The 20,829-nt window shown below is 41.1% G+C and overlaps 1 long non-coding RNA gene across 1 annotated transcript; it reads left to right on the forward strand.

Moving 5' to 3' along the window:
- Positions 1-4,636: 4,636 nt before the first annotated feature.
- LOC141372618 (uncharacterized) lies at positions 4,637-8,374 on the forward strand. Its single transcript, XR_012377947.1, has 3 exons — positions 4,637-4,811; positions 5,168-5,282; positions 8,331-8,374. It is a non-coding gene; the product is annotated as an uncharacterized lncRNA (long non-coding RNA).
- The last annotated feature ends 12,455 nt before the right edge of the window (positions 8,375-20,829 follow it).

Below are 20,829 nucleotides of genomic sequence, written 5' to 3' on the forward strand. Positions count from 1 at the left end.
TCTTTCTAAAATAAATACATAAATCTTAAAAAAAAAAAAAAAAAAAAAACAAGTAAGGGTGACAAAGCCATTTAGTTGCCGGTCACCCTCGTCTTCTGTAGTTTGGAGTACTTTCTCAGTCTTTTTCTTCTTTGACAATGATATTCTTAGAGTACAGGACAATTATGTTGAAGAATGCCCCTGAATTTGGTAACCTCTAATGTTTCCTTATATTTAGATCTAGATTGTGTATTTTTGGCAAAAATACCAGAGAAATACTGTTCTGCCCTTCTCAGTTCATCATACCAGGAGGCATCTGATGTCCATTTGTCCCATAATGACTATGTTAGCTTTCATCACCTGATTGAAGCTGTGTCTCCCAGGATTCTCCACTGTACAGTTACTATTTGTAATTAGGGTCCTACTTTGCGTAAGGTCCTACTCTGAGATGATGTACATATCCATTTCTCATCATCCTCTGACCCCACCAGTTTTAACATCCATTGATGATTCTTGCTAAATCAACTTTTGTTATGGTGGCTGCCAAATTGTGACTTTTCTAATTCCATCATTCTTACTATATTTATAAGCTGGAGTTCTACTATAAGGAAGACTTTTCCTTCTTTCCCATTTATTTTTTTATTCTTTTATTTCTATCAGCATGAACTCATGGGTTCCTATTTTACAATCCAATATTATCAACATTTATTTTCACACTCACATTGTCCCCAATTTGGCCAGGGGAAGCCCCACCAAATTAGCTCCTGTGCATTAAACATGTTAATTTGACATTATTTAGCATGTAAAAATGAACTAATATATTTTTTCAAAAAGTGAAAAGGACTTAAGACCGTGGCAAGGAGAAAAGAAATTTGAGTGTATAAGTGGCAAAAAATGTGATGATTAACTAGATATGGGGAGTAAGGGACAAGTCTAGCATAGGAGGCTTTGCTGTTTTTTGTCTGGGCAACAAGAGAGCCGTAGGTACTATTCACTGAGACGTGAATACAGACTTCAGTGAATATTCTTCCAAATATTTTCTATCCATACTCTTTTTTTCATAAAGATTTTATTTATTTGAGAGAGCGAAGGAGAGTGCGAGCAGGGGGGCGGGGGAGAGCAGGGGGAGAAAAACAAGCAGACTCCCTGCTGAGTGTGGAGCCAAGGTGGGGCTTGATCCCACAACCCTGAGATTAGGACCTGAGCCAAAATCAAGAGTCAGACACTTAACCAACTGAGCCAACCAGGTAGCTCTTAGATGAAATAACATACTAGTTACTTCATTCAATACTTTCTGACTGAACTGAATGCCACCATTAGGTCTTCTCTGAGCACTGAATCGAGAGGAAACCCTTCACTCTCCATCTCTCACCCTGTTCTATTTCTGTTCATAGCACTTCTCACTACCTGACATGTATGATTTGGTGGGTTTTTAAAAATTGTTGGCCTCCCCAATAAACTTTAGTTCCATAAGGGCTCAAATTTAGTCTGTTTTGTTCAAAGATGTATCTCTGCCACAAAGGAGACATTCAAAAATAATTAATGAATAAACGTGTGTGTATGTGTGAGATAGATAGATATAGATATAGATATATATAAAGATAGATGGAGAGAAATGGGATCATAATTAAACATTGTTTTGCAGGATACTACTTTTTTCTTAACAGTATAATTTGGGCATCCTTTTATGTTAGTACATAGGTCTGCTTAATGTTTTTTTTCCCAATGGTTACATAGATGAGGAATAACTTTTTAAGCTTAGAGGCACGAGAATCAATTATAAAGAAAATTATGAGGATATAACCAAAATAAATATAAGCTATGTACTTGTACACTATGTACTTGTACACTATAAAGAAAATTATGAGGATATAACCAAAATAAGTATAAGCTATGTACTTGTACACTTGTACAAGTGTACACACTTGTAGACTTGTACACAAATTTGAGTCAAAGGACTAATAAAATTTGATAAGAAATCAATATGAAAACCTAATCAAGGGGCACCTGGGTGGCTCAGTTGGTTAAACATCTGCCTTCGGCTCAAGTCATGATCCGGGAGAGTCCGTGGATTGAGCCCTGCATCAGGCTCCTTGCTCAGCAAGGCGTTTGCTTCTCCCTCTCCCTCTGCTCCTCCCCAGCTTGTGCTCTCTCACTTGCTCACTCTCTCAAATAAATAAATGAAATCTTAAAAAAAAAAACCTAATCAGAAAACATGCAAAGGAAGTCCAATTCATAGAAAAACATGCATAGCATTAAACACATGAAGAGCTGTCAAAATGAAACAAGGGCAAACCATAAATAAATGTAAATATTTGTAAATGAAAACATCCAATATGCAAAACCAAGCCCCTTTGTACATTTCTGTTGGAAGTGAATGTTAATTCATCCTTTAAAAAAAGTAATTTGGGAAAATATATCAAAAACTTTAAAATGTTTGCACTTTTTAAGCCAATAATTCTACTTCTAGGTATATAGCCCTCTCAGGATATGCACCAAGAAGTTCGTTACGGGGATGGCTGGATGGCTCAGTTGGTGGAGCATGTGACTCTTCATCTCAGGGTTGTGAGTTCAAGCCCCACATTAGGTATAGAGATTACTTAAAAATAAAATCTTTAAAAAAAAAGTTCATTGTGATGTTATTTATTTATCACCATTTAAAAACCGGAGGCATCTTAAAAATAAAAAAATAAATTAAAAAAATTAAAACTGGAGGCATCTTAAATATCCAAAAATCATAGTCTGTAGTCTGGAAAACAAGGATGGAAGTGACTAATGAGTAGAAATTTCTAGTCTCTTATCACAGTTTAACATGTCTGGCAACAGTAAACTACTCTAAATGTTTGATTTTATTTTTTTATATTAAAGATTTTATTTATTTATTTGTCAGAGACAGGGAGAGAGAACAAGCAGGGGCTGCAGCAGGCAGAGAGAGAGGGGGAGAAGCAGACCCCCTGCTGAGCAGGGAACCCAACGTGGGACTGGATCCCAGGACCCAGAGATCATGACCTGATCTGAAGGCAGGTGCTTAACCGACTGAGCCACCCAGGCACACCAACCTAACCGGATCTTAAAACGCATTATCACCATTTTGCTGATGAAGTAGGTATGTAAGAGATGACTTTTCATGCATGTTTCAAGGTCCCCGTAGGACTCCAAAATATGAAGACTAGGCACTGGGGGTCAAATCCAAATCTTGAAAGGATGCTTGTTTTTCTTGGAAAGTATCTTTACTCATCACAATTTTAGCATTCCAACACTTACATGACATTTAACCTTTTGAGACAGGCATAACAAATGTCTTGGGCTAGCAACCAATTCAGTTAGTAAGGATTAGGATGCCAGCAGCATAGTCTGGGCTTTGGGGCCAGGCCGCCTGGATTTCCATCCTAACTTCACTTCAACACTTGTTAGGTATATTACCTAGGTATTTTAGTTCAGGCAGGATGCTTAACTTTTCTGTGCCTCAGAGTTTCTCATCTGTAAAATGGGAACAATAATATTTATCTTATTAGAGTACTGTGAAGATTAGATGTAAAACATCTACAACCATGTCTGGCCCATGGGTAAATGCTCAATAAACATAAGCACTGAATGTTTGGTGCTTTAAAAAGCATAGGCACCAATTGCTTTCAACTGATTCCTTCTTCCATGAATGCTCATTGATTTGCTTGGAAGTAAAACTTACATTTGTATAGCATTTCACAGTTTTCAAAACACTTTCTAACACAACTCATTTCAGTTTCACAGGCAATTCACAAAGTAGGCAAGCTGCGCAAGGCTAAAAGTGGCCAATTTAGAAAGAGACCCCAGAATCTCCCAGGGTTCCTGCCACTATACCACATTCCACTGTTAAATGATGAACCTCCGCAGCCTTGGAGCAAGGCTTCCTGATGGAAAACAAGTTACTTGGGAATTTCAGGGCTCTCTTGGTGCAGCTGGCTCCTTTGCAAAGCTTTCTGATGCAAAGAGAAACCCGCTCCCAGGAGTAGGTGAATCCATCCTTTTAGAACAGAATAGGAGAAAGGCTATTATAGCCTGAAGAAAGAATCAAACGTTAATTTCCCCTGAAATCTTTCCATCCATTATCCTTGTAAGCCTGGGACAGGTTAGGGTCTAAAGAAATGTTCTTCCTCTCCATTTGATCATTGTGTTAAAATACGTCACTCATCCAGAAAGGTGCATAAAACATTTGAGTGACCTACCCATTTGCTAAGTATAAAATGTAACAATATGACTGCCTGCAGTAGGTGGTAGGTGTTAGCTACCTAACTGGTTTTGATCATACTATTAAAGTCTTCAAGCCGGGGAGATTCTAAATGCTACCAGCTTGGGAGAAAAAAAGGCTGCAGACTTGAAGGAGGTCACTTCGTCAGAATTTAGAGATGAAAATCTTCATCAAAAATCACCCCAAAGTTGATTTCAGTCGGAAGAGCGTGTGACTCTTGATCTCTAGGTGGTGAGTTCGAGCCTCACATTGGGTATAGAGATTCCAAAATAAATAAATAAATAAACTTAAAAAAAAAAATCAACCCAAAGAATTAGGTTACGGGATTACAAAAGTAACCCATCTGATTAATGGTTTGTAAATTCTAATAGATTCTATCCAATGCTCATGAAGCTATGATGACAGCTAAAATCACCTCGGGCTGAGTGATCTAAAAGATACAGTAATCCTGGGAAGTAAAACTAAACATAATGTAAATAAAAGAAGAGTCATCTGCCCTGAGTTGCCTGAAGTCCAAAAAGTGACGACTTTGGAAGGAGGCAAAATTTCACCAAGTATTTATCTACGGCAGACACGAATATTCTAGTCATTACTGGGTTACACGGTGTGTTCACTTTTTCAAGCCTTATAGTCTGGATATGAGATGGCTTGAGGTCATCCAGTTCTCTCCTCTTAATGCTCATCAAGCACTCTGACCCAGAGGAGGGGCCCTGCTCAGCAGATAATCTATTTATTGAAAAGGCATATCCCCCTTTGTGAAATAGTATTCTGGTGGGTTATTAATCAGTCTCTAATGGATTAACTCAGTGTCAACCAGTGTACCTGAGCCAGATTTCCTTGTTGTGGGAAAGGAGGGAAGCTGAGGGGCAATCCTCCACTTAAATATAGGAGTGGGGAAAAAAGGGATGAAATCCCATTTTCTTCACTAACTAGTTTTTGTTGTTTGTTTGTTTGTTTAAGTAATCTCTCCATCCAATGTGGGGCTCGAACTCACCACCTGGAGATCAAGAGATACATGCTCTTCGATCAAGCCAAGAAGCACCCCTTCACTAATCAGTGTTTTGATACTGGTCAGGTTAGTTCACTTTTTCGACCTTTAGTTTCTTCAGGGATAAACAGCCAGTGTTAGGGTTGTTGGCAGGATTAATCATAGTGTTTAGCACAGTTTCTACCATAGACGGTATATAGGTCTGATTCCTATTATAAAACTGAGGCAGACCTTCAATATTGGGGGACCTCAGCACAGTGGGGTCATAAAATCATAAACAGACATTAGCCTAGGTCTACCCTCCATCCCTCCACTCTCCATTCTCTTCTTGGGTCAAATACGTGGTTTGGTTGTACAGAGAAACCATGCCATGAGTCTTTGCCTTAAATAGACAGTCAAATTCAGGAGCAGGAAAAGCATACAGTACCTTTAAAAGCAAATTTGTTTTCACTAAGTCTCTTCTAGCAACCAGGCTATAAAACTGTTCCAGGTAGTGGGGCACCTGGCTGGCTCACTCGGTGGAGCATGTGACTCTTGATCTCAGGGTTATTAAATTCAAGCCCACATACTGGGTGTAGAGATTATTTAAAAAAAAATAAAATCACAAAGGAAGGGAGGGAGGGAGGGAGGGAGGAAGAAGGAAGAAAAAAACAAAACTATTCCAGGTAGTAAAAAACCCAACTGTATGCAAACTACAAGGTGTTCATCCTACAGACCAAAAACTTAAAAGACAGGAAAGAAGTTGTGAAATTTCTTCTGATTGGAAAAAGATCATCATAAAAAATTATACCCTTGATACTCACTGAAAGCATTTTGGCTTTCTTCTACATTGCCCAGTTGAGAGCAAAACACAGAGTGTCAGCAACAGGCCTTATTTTCCACCTACGGGTTTCCAGGTGTAACCATTTCCTTGCAGGTTCTAGGCTAGGTAACCTCTGGATTCTGGCCCCATGGCAGCAGAATACTTCTCTAGGCTTTACCTCAGCAGGAGGCATATATGAGGTTTATGACGAAGGCAAGAATCCTCCTCAGAATCAAGATTTGTCCTATCCTTCTGGTCAGACCAGATGCCTGGCTTTTAAAAATATCTCTACCTTTCTTATTCCGGATTGCCACTCTGACTCACACTCTCTGGGTGAGCCCTGGCCGTGGAAGAACATTCCTGGCTCCTACAAGCTGGCTCAAAACAGCAGCTCCCAGTTACATTCCCACATCTAGCTGGGCTTCAAGGATCCCAGGCCTGATCTCTAACACCAGAGCCATGGCCCCAAATTACCCAAGTTCTTGTGGTGACCTGAAAAGGGAAAGACAACTGAAAGTTAGCGACCAAAGACCTTTTGCACACAAGAAAGTAGTCCCAGCTAAAGTGTGTTCACAGGGGCAATAATGTTGGAAGCAGAGGAGTTTTTTCTCTAAGCAACCAAGAGCTGTAGAAAACCCAAGGAACTTTCAGCCTGTTAAGTAAAGGAATTATAAAAGAGTTTGGGGCTTTTCTATAAGCAGAGTTAGGAAAAGATTATAAAAAAAAAAAGTGCTCCTAAGAATTGTTAGAGTTTCAGATCTATTTATTTCCTTTATGATTTTCCTTAATGTATTTCCTTATATGTTGTTCTAAACCAGTTTTTAACCTGAGGTCTATGCACATTTTCAGGGGATGGAGATAGAGGATGTTCGTGAAACCACACACATTTTGTACCTATGTGTGCACAGTTGACCCTTGAACAACATGGGGATTGGGGTGCTGACTTGCGTGCAGTCAAAAATCTGCGTATAACGTTTGACTCCCTAAAAACTTAACTACTAATAGCCTACTGTTGACTGGAAGCCTCACTAGTAACATCAACAGTAGATTAATACATATGTTGTATGTTATATAAATTCTATACTATATTCTTACAATAAAGTAAGCCAGAGAAAAGAAAATGTTATTTAAAAATCATTAAGGAAGAAGAAATACCTTTATAGTACTGTACTGTATTTATTGAAAAAAATCTGAATATAAGTGGATCTATGCAGTTTAAATCGTGTTGTTCAAGGGTCAATTGTATATGTCTTTGTTTTTCTGAAAAAGTCTGTATTTCATTTCCTTCTAATGCATCTATGTCCTAAAGGGTTAAAAACCCACGATCTGGGGGTGCCTGGGTGGCTCAGTCGGTTAGGCTCTGCCTTCGGCTCAGGTCATGATCCCAGGGTCCTGGGATCGAGCCCCGCATTGGGCTCCCTGCTCAGCGGAGAACCTGCTTCTTCCTCTGCCTGCTGCTCTGCCTACTTGTGCTCTCTCTCTCTGTCAAACGAATAAATAAAAATCTTTAAAAACAACAACAAACCAACCCATGATCTGAGCCACGTTCTTCTCAGTGTATATCAAGGTAAGTTGGTTAATTAAGATGAAGGCTTTAGGGGCACCTGGCTGCTTCAGTTAAAGCACGCAACTCTTGATCTTGAGGTTGTGAATTTAAGCCTCACGTTGGGGGTAGAGTTTACTTAAAAAAAAAAAAAATGAAGGCTTTATAGTATAAAGAATGCTATGTTCTTCTCTTTTTTTTTTAAGGTTTTATTTATTTATTTATTTATTTATTTATTTATTTATTTATTTATTGAAAGCACTCGCACATGTGCTTGAGCTGGGGGGGCAGAGGGAGAGAGAGAGCATCTCAAGCAGATGCTCTTTCTCTCTCTCCCTCTCCCTTCTTGCCCCCTTCTAATTAATTAATTAATATCTTTTAAAAATAAAAATTTGTTTTTTTAGATTTTATTTATTTATTTGACAGAGAGACACACAGCGAGAGAGGGAACACAAGCAAGGGGAGGGGGAGAGGGAGAAGCAGGCTTCCCACTGAAGCAGGGAGCCCGATGAGGGGCTCGATCCCAGGACCCTGGGATCATGACCCGAGCCGAAGGCAGACACTTAATGACTGAGCCACCCAGGTGCCCCGAAATAAAATTTTTTTTTCATTTAAATGGTTTCTATTTAATAGTAGACAAAATAAGGGTAATATGCATTTCACAAAGCTGCATGTTTTCCATGAAGATTATTTAACTAAACCTAAAGTTTAGAAATGAGGTAATATTATGATTTCTGAAAAACTAAAAGAAGGGTCACATAATCATTTTTATTAATAACTTGCTTTCAAGGAGTGTGTATGCTGATGGGAGGGATACATACCAAGAAGAATTTTAATGTCACTGTAACAGAATAAGGTTTAAGACAAAGATCGGCTCCGGGCACCGTGAGAACAGAGAGAAGGGGCAGTTAAGCCAAACCAGAGGTTCGAATTCACGCAAGAGATGACACCTAAGCAGGGTCTGGAAGGTGAAGCGAGATGGAGCCACGGAAGAAAGTGCAAGGGCTTACAACCGCTGTCCCAGGCAGAAGGAACAGCAAGAGCAAAGGTGATGGGACCTGTGTCGGGAAGTACAACTGTTTGCTCTAACTACAACATCGAATTCAAGGTGGGACATGACATCTCAGAAGGCAGGCGTGGACAGTAAATGGCATTTCACAAAAAACTTTCTTCAAGTTTTCCTACTGTATATAAGTCCTAGAAAAAGTAATTTGTGCAAACACTTCCATCACAGAACACTTATTTCTGTGAGGAGCAAGGACAAGATATACATTGTGGAAAAGCTGGGCTTAATTTCCATGACCTAACTCTACATTTCCGCTCTATTTTTCTCTGCGAACTGAGAAAATGTACAGTTTTTAAGCATTTAAAAGCAGCACTTTTTTCTCCCCTCGGAACTGTCAGGGGTCTGATGACCTTTCTTGTACAATGTGGGATCTTAAGGGAATCACAGAGGAAGCTGGAGCAACACGTAAGTCATAGAAACCTGCAGAAGTAATTGGTTTCTGCCTGACCCTTTGCTTGGGGATACATTTTTCAAACAAATCATTTTTAGGGATTTCTGACTAAACATCAGGACTAAAAACATCACTGCTAATTTTATGGGCACAAGGGAGTAGTTATCTAGTGAAAGAAGCACACTTACTGGTTATTATGTTTGTTGTGTGTATTTTAAATGTCAGAGCCTCTGTTATGGATGCTTCTGATCTGGCTGGCCTCAAACCAAGATACCAACCTCACACCCTAGGTACTCTGTGAGGCTTATTTTGGGGAAGAGAGCACAGCAGGAGATGTGCACCCTTCCCCCCACTTTCAGAGCTGCTGTTAGATACCTGCACATTCACATACATTAGGGAAGGCTTGATCCACAAAGACCTTCCTCCTGCTTTATTGTGAAGAGCAAACCTTGTTGGTCCATAAAAAGAAATTCCAGAGGACAAATTTCTGTGCACAGTACTTTGCCATGTTTAGCAAGCATTCCACTAGTCTGTATGAGTGTGCAGGGAGAGAAGAAATTGCCAAGGAAACTAGGCACTTTCTAACTTTCTAACACTTGTACGTATAAAACCACTACTTCATCCTTAGCTGTATGTTTGGTCTTATACATTTGGTCTTAGACATTCTTGGGTGAAGAAAGGAGCTGGTCTACAGTACTGGATATTAGACGTGAAAGAGAAAAAAAAAGCTTAAATAGGAAGAAAAATCATAAGCAGTTCCCAAAATAAAGATCCCAGAAAGATAAACCTAGATAAGGAATTCAAACTCTTATGTTTGTTAAATGTTATACACATTTAAATTTATTCAGTTCAGGGGGCACCTGGCTGGATCAGTCAATAGAGCTCATGACTCTCGATTTTGGGATTGTGAGTTTAAGCCTCACGTAGGATATAGAGATTACTTACAAATAAAATCTCTAAAAAAACATAAATTTATTTAGCTCAAATTTAATGACTTGGCCAACTAGCTCTGCAAGACCAAAATTGTATCATTTGCTTTCAACAATGTCAGTTTTCTGAATTAAAATTCCCAAACAAATCCTTCAGGTATGGATTATTTTCATACTGAGCAAGGAAGGTAGCTTATTTAATAAATCATGTGAAGAATATTTTGGAGTCTCAATGAACCTTTCCAAGTAATTTGTTCTGAAGGAAATTAGGTGACTTTAACATCAAAAGATCATCATGGCTATGGGCAATAATATGGGTGAAACTCACAAACATCATGTTGAGTAAAAAGGCAGACACAAAAAGGGACATATTCTATATTTCTATTGGTACAAAGTTTTAAAAAAGGCAAAACTAATCTATGTTTGTAGAAGTCAGAAGAGTGGTTACCCCTGAAGGAGGGAGGCATACAGGAAGCTTGAAAGATGCTGAAAAGGTTTGGTTTCTTGAACCCAGGTGCTGGCTACATGTGACCTGAGTTTGCGAAATTTTACTGAGCTGTATACTTATGGTTTGTGCTTTTTTTCCTGAACATAAGTAAGAAATAAATTAAAAACAACAACAACAACAGCAGCAAAGATCATCATGGGTCCTGCATCAATGAAGCACCTGGGTTAAAAACCAACATTTGAATCCAGAACAGGGAAATCTATACAGAAGGAAAGTAGATTAGTGGTTGGTTAGGACTGGCAGCTGATGGCTAAAGGGGACAGAGTTTCTTTTTGAGGTGATGAAAACATTCTAAAAATGACTGTGGTGATGATAGCACAACTCTGTGTATATGGTAAAAAAAAAACAACTGAATTGTACACTTTAAAAAAACAAAAACAAAACCTATATTTGAAGAACTATTGTTATTTTTTTAAGATTTTATTTTTTTTTAATATTTTATTTATTTATTTATTTGACAGAGAGAGACACAGCGAGAGAGGGAACACAAGCAGGGGAAGTGGGAGAGGGAGAAGCAGGCTTCCCGCCGAGCAGGGAGCCCAATGTGGGGCTCAATCCCAGGACCCTGGGATCATGACCTGAGCAGAAGGCAGACACCTAACGACTGAGCCACCCAGGTGCCCCCAAAATTTTATTTATTTATTTGACACAGAGAGAGACAGCTAGAGAGGGAACACAGGCAGGGTGAGCGGGAGAGGGAGAAGCAGGCTCCTGGCTGAGCAGGGAGCCCGATGTGGGCTCGTTCCCAGGGCCTTGAGATCATGACCTGAGCCGAAGGCAGACACTTAACAACTGAGCCACCCAGGCGCCCCTTTAAGATTTTATTTTTAAGTAATCTCTGTACCCAATGTGGGACTTGAACTCACAACCTTGAGATCAAGAGTTGCATGCTCCCGCAAGTGAGCCAGCCAGCAGCCCCGAAGAACGATTAGTTATACTCTTCATTGCTTAGTTCCACTGGCTGGTGTCTATGTATTCCGTAGACTCCCAGACTGGGTTATCTGGTTGTGGAATGAGTACAGATACATATTTCCACTTGAAAAAAGAGCTAATTAAAATAACACTACTTGAGTTCCACTGGTCTCCCTGACATCTACCTGTTTATTATTCACTGCTTCCCTTCCCTCTGTGAGCAAAGCTCAGCAGCAGTCAATATTGTGGGAAGGACTCCATGGTTCTCTACCTTGCCTGCACACGGATATCATCTGGGGAACTTTGAAAACCATTGATGCCCGAGTCCCATCCGTAGAGATTCTATTTAAATGCTGCCACCTAGGCATCTGAATTTTTTTAAAGCTCCCCAGGGACCAAAATCTGGACACATTGATACACTGCCTAAACATAACACCCATGTGTGCATGTGCACACACACGACACGCACATGCTATCTCTCCCCAGGTGCTTCTGATATACAACTGACATTGAGAACCACTGGTATAGTGGTTTCCGCAAAGAATTGAAAATCTAAATTCTCACTCTGCCATTTATTAGTTACATGACATGAATAAACTATTTGATCACTGTGAATTTCAGGGATGACTTTGAGACAGATCTACGTAGCACACAGTAGGCTTTTAAAAAATGTTAGTTGAAGGGGGGCCTGGCTGGCTCAGTTGGTGGAGCACGGGACTCTTGATCTTGGGGTCAGTGAGTTCAAGCCCCACATTGGACGTTAGGCATAGAGTTTAATTAAAAAAAAGGGAAAATGGCAACTAACATTTTCTTTTAAGTAAGCTCTATGCACAACATGGGGCTCAAATTCAAGCATCCCGTGCTCCACCCACTGAGCCAGCCAGGTGCCCCTGCCCTTCCTTTTTTCTTTTCCTTTAAAAACTAGGGAATTCTAGTAAAAAAAAAAATTTTTTTTGAGGGGGGGAGAAAAAAACCTAGAGAGTTATATTTTTTTTAAAAAGCTGTTGTCTGGGGCACCTGGGTGGCTCAGTCGGTTAAGCGACTGCCTTCAGCTCAGGTCATGATCCTGGAGTCGCGGGATCAAGTCCCGCATCATCGGGCTCCCTGCTCAGCCGGGAGTCTGCTTCTCCCTCTGACCCTGTTCCCTCTCGTGCTCTCTATCTCTCATTCTCTCTCTCTCAAATAAATAAATAAAATCTTAAAAAAAATAAAAATAAAAAAGCTGTTGTCTGGATGCCTGGGTGGCTCAGTCAGTTACGCGTCTGCCTTCGGCTCGGGTCATGGTCCCTGGGTCCTGGGATCGAGTCCCGCATCATCGGGCTCCCTGCTCAGTGGGGAGCCCGCTTCTCCCTCTGCCTCTGCCTGCCACTGCCCCCTGCTTGTGCGCTCTCTCTCTCTCTCTCTCTGACAAATAAATAAATAAAAATCTTTTATAAAAAATAAAATAAAAAAATTTAAAAAGTCTTGTGACTATTATCAAATTCTATGTTCTTTGTCCTATGTCTAGTACTTGCTCAGGCTTCTTAACCCAACTTACTGGACCTCTTGCCCTCTGGCTCTCTGTTCGCTGGACTTGTAGATTGGGAACCTGATCCTTGCCTTGGCTGACCTCACAGGATTTGGCATCTAGACCACCTGTCAACCCATTCTGATTTTGGCTTCCCCTACTTGCTCTGTCTTTATTGCTGCTGAAAAGCCTAGCATGCCAGATAGCAATCTTTTGAGTTTGATCTTAAAAATCAGGTAACAGTGGGGCGCCTGGGTGGCCAAGTTGGTTAAGCGCCTGACTCTTGGTTTTGGCTCAGGGTCATGAGCTCGAGCCCCATGCCGGGCTCTGTGCTGAGCATGGAGTCTGCTTCAGATCTTCTCTCTCCCCCCTCCCTCTACCCCTCCTGCTCATGCTCTCTCTCTCTGTCAAATAAATAAGTAAATCTTTTTTTTTTTAAGATTTTATTTATTTATTTGACAGAGAGAGGGGCAGCAAAAGAGGGAACACAAGTAGGGGGAGTGGGAGAGGAGAAGCAGGCTTCCCGCTGAGCCGGGTGCCCAATGTGGGGCCTGATCCCAGGACACTGGGATCATGACCCGAGCCAAAGGCAGCCGCTTAAAGACTGAGCCACCCAGGTGCCCCCAAATAAATAAATAAATCTTAAAAAAAAAAAAAAGATCAGGTAAGTATTAGGATTTGGATCAATGGAGAGAATGGCGTTGGGCAGTCCAGATAATGGGACATGAAGAACAAAAAGAAGAGCCATAAAGGTACAAAGTATCAGGGAAAATGGAGGGACTTTGAGAGGTTTCTGGAGAGCAGAGATTGCAACCTGGGAGCCTGTAGGCCAGATCCAGCTCACAATTGTTCTGGTTAGCCCTCACAGTGTTTAAAAGGTTTTTGAATTGATGGCTCATATTTAAAATTGGGAGATTTCATATCAAAATCCAGATGGCCAGCTTTTCTTGAAAAAGATGATGATTTGACAGCACTGGACACACACTCCACATGTGAACAGTGGGAAGATCAGTAGCTACTGCTCCCTCAGCATGGGGCATCCTCTCTCCAGTTTTGGGCAGCCTTTACCACCACCTGCTTCACCTCTTCATTTACTGGCCTGCTTCTCCAGGTGTTCAATAATTATCTAGTTAATGAATCAATTAGAATGAGAGAGAGAGATGGGGCGCCCGGGGTGGCTCAGTCAGTTAAGCGTCTGACTTCAGCTCAGGTCATGATCCCGAGGTCCTGGGATCAAGTCCCACATGGGGCTCCCTACTCATGGGGGAGCCTGCTTCTCCCTCTGCCTGCCGTTCCCCTCTGCTTGTGCTTTCTCTCTCTCTCTCTCCAACAAATAGATAGAATCTTAAAAAAAAAAAAGAATGGGAGGGAGAGAGAAAGAACAGGAAGAGAAGGAAAGAGAGTCCCCCTATTAATACCAAAGAGTTATATCAAATGCTCATGCTGTATAACTTAAACTTACAGAATATTACATATCACTTATATATCAATAAATCTGGGGGGGAAAAAAGAAAAAATAATAATACTAAAGAGAGTAACTGTAGAAGACCTCAAATAGCACACCAATTTAAGTGTGGACTATGGCATGGGGTGAAAGTCACCTGAAGGCATTTTCCTATGCAGCAACATGATCAAGGTGAGTGCTTGAAAATATTTTACGTACAACTTTAGCTAGCACATATGTCAAAGGAGTGCTTGCCTGACTTTATGGAACACTAGTAAAATTAGGCCCTCCGACTTTACATATGATACACAGTTGAAAATAAGTAATGAAAAGAATGCTAATAAAATTCATGATTTAAAAAAAAATCTACTTCTGAGGTAAGTATATGTTTATATCTCACCAAGTTCCAGGATTTAAGATGGGAGGAAAAGCCGAAGTGTGAGGCACCACATCCAGAAACAACAGTCCGCGGGATTTTCAGTAATTTTGAGGATGAAGTAAAAAAGTCATGAAGGAAATTGTGGCAGGAGGACACAGAAGAAGGGATAACAATCAAGACCTAATGAATGTTCAGGAGAATGGCCCTATGGCTCAAGGCCCAGTTTCCAGAAGACTCTGTCAGTGAAGGTGGGGGACACCGACTAGTGGAACCGGGAAAAAAATAAAACAAAACAGGATATGATTGTCTGGGAAGGGACTTGGTAAAACTAATCAACACTTCAGGGCCTCAGCAAAACAGGTCTCATACCTACAGGAAGCACGACATTCTTGGGAAGGCAAGACAAGCATCATTGAGGTCCTCAGGAGGGAAGGCTGTGTGACTGCAGTCCCTCGAAGGCCCTCCAATCAGACTCAACTCTAAGTTTGCCAAATGGTGATCCTTCAGTTCCTGCCCTGACGTTTCCTGAACTGAGCAGGTTTGAGCCTGGAGGGGATGGATACAGGTGTGCAGCCCCTAGAGTTCAGGAGGGGATGGATACAGGTGTGCAGCCCCTAGAGTTCAAGACGGAAGCGGGGCTAAGAAGTCCCGGGCATCCCCAGAAATTAGCTAGAAATGTGTCAGGAGCTCAGGAAAGAAGACTAGAAATTGAGATTTGGGGGGAATGCTGAGAAATCAGTGCTAAGGGAGAAGCACATCACCCTCAAAGCATTCACATTTAAGGGATGTAGGAATGGGAAGGAACCACCATAAGAGTCAAAGATTCACACAGAAAAATCTGAATAGAACAGAATCATTTAACATCACAAGCTAAGAGAGCAAGGAGTTTAAAAGAAGGTGCTGTTAAGAGACTCTTAACCATAGGAAACAAACTGAGGGTTGCTGGAGGGAAGGGGGTGGGGGGATGGGGTAGCTGGGTGCTGGGCATTAAGGAGGGCACGTGATGTAATGAGTACTGGGTGTTATATAAGACTCATGAATCACTGACCTCTACCTCTGAAACTAAATACATTATATGTTAATTAATTGAATTTAAATAAATTTTAAAAACTTTTTAAAAAAATAAAACGGGGGCTGGTAACAGGCATTTACTGAAGAAAGGACACACAGGACAGAGACTGAAATAATGTCCAAGATCTGGTTGGTAACCTTCAGAAGAAGAGTTTTCACGGAAAGGGGTGGAAACCGGCTTGCAAGAGGTTAAGAATGGGAAACTAGTGGGTGCCAACCAATCTGGCAGTAAAGTTGGAGTTGTGTTTGCCTTGGCTGTGGAGTTGCTAGGCTATGACAAGTGCACACTGAACTCCTGCCAGGCCACCCCCTTTTATGTCTGGAAAGAAATAAGAAATCACCTAGATCATCTATGCTTACTTAGTCCTGTACTTGTTATATTTCTTCTTTTTCAAAATGGAAGCCAACAGCTCTCCAATTCCATCTGTGGTTGCCAACCGTCCCTCACAGTCTGAGCCATGTTGAAGGAAGGACCACGGGGCTCATTCCTCTGGGATCAGGGAGGGGTCAAGGAGCAGCAGACTGACTACGCAGGAGGGGATATGTTCTTTCCCTTGTTGCGCATTTGTGTTTTTACTTCCACACAAGTGCCCAGTGGCCTTGGCAAAACAAAAACAAAAACATTTCAACCTGTAAATGATGCAGGCACAACAGGCAATCGCCAACCTTCTAGCAGTTGTTCCCAGTCATCAGTGTCGTCACGGAAAAAAGACTAAATCAAGAGTACAGACACAAATGGGCAGCCTGCTAATTTTATAATTATACTCCTTTTATACAGTTCCCTGTTCACATGCACACAAGGTCAACAAAATTAAATTCACAGCATTTTCCACAGGGTAGGTGTTCAAATATACTTGTTTTTAAGCAGCCATAAAATGGTCATTGCTAATAAAAACAATGTAAAGGAAACAACTTCCTTGAAAAGTACAAACCCTTATATTCAGACTTTATTTCGCATCCCCTTTAAAAAGACAAATGATTTGGGCTTTCTTATACATGGCACGGAAAACAGAAGCCTTAGAGAAAATAATGTAAGAAAATTTAAATCATGAAATAAATGTATTTTGCTGAAATATTTATGGATGAAATATGCCTGGGATTTGCTTCAAATGATAATCTAGGGGATGTGGGTAAGGAGATATATATATATATGTATTAAATCGATAATTATTTAAACTTGGCAATGAGGGGCACCTGGGTGGCTCAGTTGGTTAAGCAGCTGCCTTCAGCTCAGGTCATGATCCCAGGGTCTTGGGATCGAGCCCCGCATCGGGCTCCCTGCTCGGCGGGAAGCCTGTTTCTCCTTCCCCCACTCCCCCTGCTTGTGTTCTTTCTCTAGCTGTCTCTCTCTGTCAGTTAAATAAATAAATAAAATTACAAAAAAATAAATTTGGCAATGAATATGTAGAGATTTAATACAGCATTCTCTCCACTTTCATTTGTTTGACATTTTCCACAATATAATGTTTTTAAAAAGTACTATACTTTTGTAAATTAGATAGTATCTTGCAAACAATATTGAAAGGCAAGCAACAAACTAGAGGGAAATATGCAAAATGCTATCCTGTAAGGGTTTATATCCTCAAGTGAGAAACAGTTCTTACAAATGAATTAGAAAGACTAATAACAAATAGAAAAAAATGCCAGGAATGGGTAGTTCACAAAAGAAGAAATACAAAAAGCTAATAATCATATGAAAACATATCCAACTTCACTAATTATGTGAGAGAGAATAATGGTCCCCCCAAGGATGTCAATGTCCTAATCCGCAGACCTGTGAATGTTACTTTACATGGCAAAAAGGGACTTTGCAGATTCTGGGATGGGGAGATGATACTGGATTATCCTGAGAGGCCCAAAGTAATCACATGGGTCCTCCTGAGAGGAAGGCAAGAGGACCAACATTAGAGAGAAGGCAACCTGAGGAAAGTAGAATCTGTGAAGGACATTCAATGAGGCCAAGCTGCTGTCTGAAGATGTAGGAGGGAGCATGAGACAGGAAGTGCAGGTGGCCTCTGGAAGCTGGCAAAGGCAAGGAAACCGATTCTCCCCGAGAGCCTCCAGAAAGAAGCAACCCTGCTGACACCTTGTCTTTAGCCCAGTCACTGTGCCTGGAGGAAAACACACAACACTGCCTTCTTTTTTTTTTTTTTTAAGATTTTTAAAATTTATTTGACAGAGAGAGAGACAGCGAGAGAGGGAACACAAGCAGGGGGAGTGGGAGAGGGAGAAGCAGGCTTCCTGCCGAGCAGGAAGCCTGATGCGGGGCTCAATCCCAGGACCCTGACATCATGACCTGAGCCGAAGGCAGTTGCTTAGCCAACTGAGCCACCCAGGCACCCCACAACACTGCCTTCTGATCTCACTTCAAATTCCTGCCTACTGACTCCCAGGGGCCCTACCTCCACCACCTCAGCAATTCCTCACAATTTCTTGTCAATTTCCCCTCCTAGGTAACTATGTCACAGCTTTTCTGCTCTCCTCAAGTTTGTAGACAACTTCTCCCCACTTGGCCTCCCAATGCATTCCTGCCGTCTCTGCAGTTGCTGGAGGGAGGGACTTCATCACGTGCCCACAACCCAGTTGAGCAATCAGGGCTCTTTCCTGTTCTCCTGCCCCTACACCCAGCACTCCTCTGTCCCTCTTGTTGCTTTCCATATACCATGCTCCTTTCAAAGGCCAAGCATCCCTCCCACCTACCCAAGAACATCACTCCGGCAGTTATCCATCATCACGTTTTTCCCTCTGCACTGGATCGTTCCCATTAGCAGAGAAACACGCTTTAAAGTAGCCCCGCTGAAAAGCAGTAACAACCTTCCCTTCTAGCCACATCCCCATTTCTCTGCTTTTCCTCAGAGTAAAAACTCTGCTATCTCTAATTCCTCTTCTATCCTTTTTGAACCCACTCCAATTGGTTGTTAATTCATCCTGGGCAAAGAGCCCCACGGTGGGAATCATCATATCCATTTACAGAAGAGGAAATGGAGTCTCAGAGACGTGGGGCAGATTGTTCAAAACCACACACCAGCACCCAGCTGATTATAATGGCGGGGCCCTTCCTAGTCAATGCTTCCGTCTGGCTCGACAACTTTCTTATTTTCTCCTGTACATTGGACCATGCAGCCAGCCTCCTATAACACTGGCTTATAAATGCTGATAAAGCATTTATAAGATGTAATTCCAATTACTTTATGGACTGTAACATATAATATTTCAGATTTTATGTCTGTGTCATGGCTTACATGGAGATGTTTTCTCTTGTAGTTACTGCTTTTAGGAAAGATTGCATGGATATTTCCTTAAGCTCTGAGGCTACATTAGATTACTACATTAGAGCTACACTATGATCTATACTGTATCATTTTATTTGTAAGTTTATTATTTTAACTAGTACATGCTCCATATGGAAATGTAGGAAATGGGAAGCAAAAATAGATGAGCCACAATCACATGACCAAGTACAAATACTGTTAGCACTTTTTTTTAAATTAACATACAATGTATTGTTTCAGCACATTTTTTTCAAAGATTTTATTTATTTATTTGAGAGAGGGAGAATGAGAGATAGAGAGCACGAGAGGGAGGAGGGTCAGAGGGAGAAGCAGACTCCCCGCTGAGCAGGGAGCCCGATGTGGGACTCGATCCCAGGACTCCAGGATCATGACCTGAGCCGAAGGCAGTTGCTTAACCAACTGAGCCACCCAGGCACCCCAGCACATTTCTTTCTTTCCAAGTTTTCATGTGTTTTTTTTCTAGTTATACTCATCACAAATATGGAAAAGCAATCATGCATTATCTACTAAACTATGCAAAGAAATCAACGTAAATAAAAACACATAACCTTAAGGATGGGGACTGTTTAATTCAGCATAGACAAAAACAGGAAATAAATGTTCAATAAAAGAATAGTTACATAATTTATTTCCTCCTCCGCAGAGTCAAAATAATACTAGTACTTCATAGCACTGTTGTAAGAATTAAATTAGATAATGTATGGAAAGCATAGAGTATATAAATAACAGATAAGTGCTCAGAGAGCATGTTACTTTTACCTTGGCTTATCTCCTCAACACTGTGTTCTCTAATTTAGCCATTTCCAGCTCAGGTCAAAGTGCTCTAACCTGGCCCCACAATTCCATAATTTCCATTCTAAGTCTCCAATGAGATGAGGTTATTCTGTCAGCCAAATAGATACCAAGGAAACTTAGTCCTCTGTGTTCTATTTCTTACAAAGATGAGTTCTGCTGCATTGTTTTGTAGGTGTTCAATATGTCTCTCTGATGGACCTAAATCCATCTCTTAGCCACAAATTACCAACTGTAAGAAATTATCTTTGAGTTTGGCCTACACCCCTGGTTTGGCCTATACCCCTGGTTTGTCCCTTGGCCTACACCCCTGGTTTGTCCCTTTCTCTTTTGATGACTACTTTGTCAGAGTTTTCATTCACTTCTCCCCTGGGACAGCAAGCACTCAGTCTTTTTAATCCTGTATTTAGTTTTCTTGTCCACTTTTGGCATCTCATAAATCAGGCCTAAAATAAAACTCCCAGGAAATAAAATAGTGCTGGTACAATAAGTATTTTTGGAATGAGATTGTCTTTCCTTTTTTTTTTTTTTAAGGTAATCTCTACACCCAGTGTGAAGCTTGAACTCATGACCCAACGATCAAGAGTCCAATACTCTACTATCAGCCAGGAGCCCCAACATTATTTCTTTTTATTGTCCAAAAAAATGTGCCTAAAATATACTATTAGAGGGGCACCTGGGTGGCTCAGTTGTTAAGCATCTGCCTTCGGCTCAGGTCGTGATCCCAGGGGCCTGGGACCTAGCCCCACATCTGTTTCCCTGCTTGATCTTTTATCTTCCTAAAAGCAGAGCCTCCCAAAAGAACTCAGAACCCAAACTGTCACAGAACAATGAGGTTAGATTGATTCTTATCACCAGAGACATTGAGAAGTCTCCACACCTAAACAGACATTGTCACAAAACTACCATCTCTCCCATCTATACTAGTAGGAGCTGATGAATCTTTCCAAAAACTCACCTGTTTTCCCATAAATGTCCCTTTCCCCCCCTCCCCTTC

Source organism: Callorhinus ursinus, unplaced genomic scaffold (genome assembly GCF_003265705.2).
Source record: "Callorhinus ursinus isolate GAN/ISIS: 27379988/994484 unplaced genomic scaffold, GSC_fseal_2.0 scaffold4, whole genome shotgun sequence".
NCBI classification, from domain to species: domain Eukaryota; kingdom Metazoa; phylum Chordata; class Mammalia; order Carnivora; family Otariidae; genus Callorhinus; species Callorhinus ursinus.